The sequence below is a fragment of the Vanessa cardui genome, chromosome 17 (genome assembly GCF_905220365.1).
Source record: "Vanessa cardui chromosome 17, ilVanCard2.1, whole genome shotgun sequence".
NCBI lineage: Eukaryota > Metazoa > Arthropoda > Insecta > Lepidoptera > Nymphalidae > Vanessa > Vanessa cardui.
The window spans coordinates 9,379,224-9,385,116 of NC_061139.1; the positions used below are offsets into that span (position 1 = coordinate 9,379,224).

Genomic DNA, 5,893 nt, shown 5'->3' on the forward strand with positions numbered 1-5,893 from the left:
AATGGTCTCAAAGACAGCCTTAAGAAATGCAGGAAAAAACTGTTGCAAATCGAACGAAACAAGGTTAACAAAAACATTTGACAAAACACTCCTATATATAAATAATACGTATATATAGTTAATGCTATATGAAATACACATAAAGTAGTGCGATTCTGTAAGAATTCACTTCGTATCTCACTCGTGAAATATTGACAACCTTAACAGTGACACGCCAATTTGGACCGTGTATCGTATAATTTTGAGAGTCAATATCGTGTATCACAATCTGATATTTCAAGCTCGTGTTGTGCACCGAGTTACGAAATTCTTAGATAATACCTCTATTGTCACTTTTATAATAACTGTAAATCCGTAAACAATTTTTATTTCATAATAATGTATGTATAAAACAATGATATCAACGATATGACTTCCTTAAAATTATTTATTCAACACGCGTGACCACGATGATTCGGTATTTAATTTTAAATATAAATAACTTACACAAACACAGTTGACATTGAATGTTATAATTATCTCGTGTACCTAATGGAAATTTGTCAAAGCAATTTGCACAGGCTTAAGACAACGCGAACGGAGCGCCGTAATTAAATAAAACAATAAATGTCATATGTTCTTATCAAGTTTGCACATAAGACAATGAAACGAACTTGTTATAACCAATAAAATGTTATCATTCGGTCGCATGCTGCGCAAGCGACGAGCCGCGTCGGTACAAAAACAGCCGGAAAAATCGTGACAAGAAATATCATTAGAACTTCAAGTGACATTGTGTATAAATATCAAGCTATAACATATGTGTGCTTACCGATTATAGTTAACATTTGTATATGGACAAGGCAAATAAATATGAAGAATAGAATAAATATAAAATTGTGATCATCAAGAAGATATTTCCTAAAATGGTAACTTATAACATTTTCTTTATTTACACGTTTAACCAAAACAGTTTTTGTAATGTTGATTGTTATAACCTATCGTGTTAAAATGCAAATTAAACATAATAACTAAAAATATCGATATTTATTTAGCGGATGAGTCAATTTTTGTACAAATCGCCGTTTAAAATTCTCGCAGACAAAATGTCGACCTGTTTCTAACCTGTTTCGATATTATTTATATATCACACTTATTCATTCGATCCTTTAGCTTTATAGAACTCAACGTGATAATAATAAACGCGAATGTTATGTCTGTTACCTCTTCACGATTGAACTGCTGAACCGATATAGAAGAAATATGACATGGAGATAGTTTGAATTTCGAAGGAAAATAGGAGAAAATAGGTTATTTTTTTATTCGCCCCCAAGGGGCTAAAATTGCTAGTGAAAAAGTGCTATTGGTAAAGTATTATAAATCGCGGCTAAAACCACAAGTTCAGTTAGTAAAGCAATAAACTGTTAACCAAATCGAATCTAAGCTAAAGAAAAATATACAATACGAACGGAATATTTTAATTCTAGCATTCCTGCAATCATTTCGAGCGAACATAATTTACTTGGTTTATTATTTTTTGTATGACTATCGGTAACATTTTATATTGGCTTAATATCTTTACTATATGCTTGATATGAGATATCTTTTTTCTCGCTCCCCTGCAATTCTTGGTAAAGATTTCGTGAAAGGGGACGGAAGTGTGTAACAGGAAGAGCGCTTTTAGATTTGACCAATTAGCGCGCTCGCTGCTACCTTTAGCCATCAGATTAGACCAACACAATTCTCCAGAAATAAGATCAATGTTGCTTATTACCAAATATAAATTACTTAATATTTCATCATCATTCTCCTGCCCTTATCCCAATTTTATTTGGTGTCGGCGCAGCATGTCTTCTCCTTCCATACTTCTCTGTCGGACGTCTCACAAGTAACATTCTTTCTAACCATATCTTCTTTCACACAATCCATCCATCGTTCTCTACCTCCTGGTCCTCAAGACCTTTATTACAACAATATTACTCAATACGTGATTATGAATAATCTTGTTTGATATAGATCATTACCTCATTGGCACAATAGTTAATTGTATGGTTGCTGATATTGAGGTACAAAGTTCAAATTACGAGTATTAGATAAAAATATAAGCCGTTTCTCAGAAAGTTTGTATAACCTATTATATGAGTGATCCCTCTCTGGTCGTAACAGATTGGACCGGTAATCTGAACGAACCATCGGTAAGGACATAGATATGTCACTTGTGTTTGCACACACACATAAACACTATGATATGTCATACGCGGTTTGCTTTACCGTTGCCAATGGCCACCAATACGTAGTCAGTCAGCAAGAAAGAATCAATTAAACGGATGACATAAACTCTAATATAAAAGTGAATCAATGAATTTGTTCTCAAATCTCGACAACAGCGATTTCTTTAGAATATTCCTTGAATTACGATGATGTTTTTAGTATCAGCATTGCACCCGTGCTTTGTTTTTTGTTTTTATGGTATAGGTTCGCGGACGAGCATATAGGCCACCTGATGGTAAGTGGTCACCATCACCTATAAACAATGACGCTGTAAGAAATACTAAGTAGGTATTCCTTACATCGTCAATGTGCCACCAACCTTGGGAACTAAGATGTTATGTACCTTGTGCCTGTAGTTAAACTGGCTCACTCACCCTTCAAACCGGAACACAACAATACTGAGTACTGTAATTTGGCAGTAGAATAACTGATGAGTCGAGATGGCCCATTGGTAAGAACGCGTGCATCTTAACCGATGATTGCGGGTTCGAACCCAGGCAAGCACTGTTGATTCATGTGCTTAATTTGTCTTTATAATTCATCTCGTGCTCAGCGGTGAAGGAAAACATCGTGAGGAAACCTGCATGTGACAAATTTCATAGAAATTCTGGCACATGTGTATTCCACCAACCCGCATTGGAACAGCGTGGTGGAATATGTTCCAAACCTTCTCCTCAAAGGGAGAGGGGGAGCCTTTAGCCCAGCAGTGGGAATTTACAGGCTGTTTGTTGTTGTATAACTGATGAGTGGGTGGTACCTACCCAGACGGGCTTATTAGAGAATAATTTAAATAATGGAAATCGTTCTTAAAATAATATATTATCTTAAATAATCTGCAAGACTCGCATTATCCTGTATTTTATTTCAATAAATTCCTTTTCCAGAGCACATTTGAACCCTAATCAAATGTGGACTTACTCGAGCGTGGACATCCCAGTGAGTAGAGTCAGTCGAGCGGAGAGAATAAGGATATACGTGTCGGAGTGCGTCGTGTGTTTTTGTATATTGTTTTTCATTGTGTGCGTGGGATTACTTCTGTACTTGTTCTTTCATTTGTACAGCACTGTGACAAACACTCGGAAAGCAGTTGAAACTCTGATCGAAAGTTAAATTCGAAATGTATTAACATTTTTGTTAAGTTCATCTCACTTGATCTTGTTCCTTGAAAATATAAAACCTATTGTATAAACTCTTATAATATAATAGTATTATCTAGAATCGATATTTTGTAACAATTAGTTATAATATTTGTTAACGAATTCATAAGGTATTTCTACTATTTATGTAATAAAAGTTCTTCTAGATTATACTTACTGTAATACAGTTTTATTATAAATAAAGATGTATTCTCTTGCATACGTACTGTAAATAACTATATTATAATTATAAACCTTATTATAAACAAAGAAATCAAGAACCGTATCTAATTAAAATGTTGACGAACAATAAAATGTAATATTAATTTACAGTTTCATATATTTTCCTTTTCAAGTTAGAATTTCCGTCACTAATTGTATATGTTACAGTCAGGTTTCTATCCCGGTCAAGATTAGTTTCAGCTGAAAAAATATATTTGACAAAACTAAAACCGAAAAATTATGCAAAATTGCTGACATATATAAATCGTAGTGAATAATAGTTGGGAAGTTAATGCACGCACAGCAATTAATTATAAAATACATATATTTGACCAGCTGGCGACCTACATTGTTAAAAATAACTTATTTTAATAAAAAATAATTCAAAAGAATTTGTAAAACCTTGACTAAAACAAAGGTTTCGTTGACTTTACTCTTGTAAACGTAACATCCTACTTTTGTTATAAATAAATTATCACTGTTGAGATATATAAGTATAAGTATAACATACTATGAAACATATTCCCAGGTGACACACTTACTTAACCTAAGTTGTTTAGTATTTAGTCTGGACATATTGCCAGGCGAAAGTAATATTGACTAGGGAATAACTTTAACCGTAACATATATAGGGAATTGAGGAGCAAAATAAAAACAATAACATGAAGTTGTCTATGGATGAAAACAATGACCATTGAGTTATTTTAAAACAAATAAATATTATAATTCAAGATTTATACTTTTATTCGAATCTATGTATTGGATTGAAATTAATTAACGTGTTTTTTTAATCTGTGATATGAATTCACAAATACGAATCCCTTTTTTATCTATTGGCAGAGGATTTTGTTACATAAATGGAATACAAAGGATTTATATTTATAGATTTTTAAGTATACGTTACTTATAAAAGATTTGTTATGGATTTATGTTCAAATAATTAAGGCGATCTTTTTATTGTTTTGTGACAAGTGTTTCTAAATGTATTATATATTAAATAAGGTAAGTGTAATATTGACATACCTTATATTAAATGTTCTGTAATGTATTCTTATTGTTTTTGATATGGAAAATCTGTGAAAAATTCAATAACGTATGGATATCTTGATGGCAAAATGTATTTACTTTCTAATATTTATTTACAAGAAAAATTGTCTCATCATCGTCATTTTAAACCAATGCTAGAAATGAACATATAAATTAATTATGAAATTATTATAATATTATGAAAATGCAAACGTCGCAAAATTAAGTCATTGACCCGCTTCTTGCGTAATACGTATTAAGTTACAATGTTTAATTAATTATATTATTTACAATATTAACATTTTATTAAATGAAATCACGATCTATGTTTGAACAGACAGAACAGTGCAGCATCTTTTCACATCTGTTTGATAACTGTTTCCAATTTTTGTGAACTAAATTTGTAAATAAGGGTCATAAAAAACATACTAATTCGTATTTGCTCTTCAATAAATAATGATTATTGATTTTTCGAATGTCGACGTGTGAAAATACGTCATATTGAAATAGGATTTATTTATATCGATCCTCTTTAGGGCTAAGTTGGAAAGGAACAAATGACTATCGATTCGAAAGTTCTAGAACAGAAGACCTGTCATGCATACAACGAGTGTATCATATAACACGCTGTCCGAAATCGATTGGATGAACTAGTTGTTTAAATTTTCTAGCGAACGATTCGAACAGAGCATAAAAAAACGTCATACGTATATGAATATTTTTTTTAAAAATTTGGACAACATCACAGACATTACTCTGATCACAATCTAAGTAGCTAAAGCGCTTGTGTTATGGAAAATCAAAACAACATGAACACAAAACTAATGAACTTTTTCTACATCGACACGGTCGGGAATCGAACCCGGTTCTTCCACTTCCTTCGATGTGGCGTAACCATGACAACACACTACTCGACAACGGGGGTCGTGATTTTTATTTTCATATTACCACCAGACAGAAAGTCTGCCTGTATGTTACCTCATCACGACCAAACCAGTGAACCGATCGTAACGAATTTTGACATAGAGGTATCATGGGACCGGGATAATGAGATAGGGATATAAATTACGGGATTTACGGGGATAATAAATTAGAAAAGGTAGATACTACATATCGTCGTCAAATTAATTTGAAGCGTTCAAATTATTATTGTATTTATTTTCAGAACTTTAAAGTATATATTTATTTATGTTTTGCATATATTATTATATCTCAATATAATATAATCTATTTTGAAGAAATAGCAAGTTTCATAAGTA

The 5,893-nt window shown here is 32.2% G+C and overlaps 1 long non-coding RNA gene across 1 annotated transcript; it reads left to right on the forward strand.

Annotated features, from left to right (window-relative positions):
* The first annotated feature begins 439 nt into the window (after window positions 1-439).
* On the forward strand, window positions 440-4,341 carry LOC124536968. The gene is made up of 2 exons (XR_006966909.1): window positions 440-908; window positions 3,135-4,341. It is a non-coding gene; the product is annotated as an uncharacterized LOC124536968 (long non-coding RNA).
* The last annotated feature ends 1,552 nt before the right edge of the window (window positions 4,342-5,893 follow it).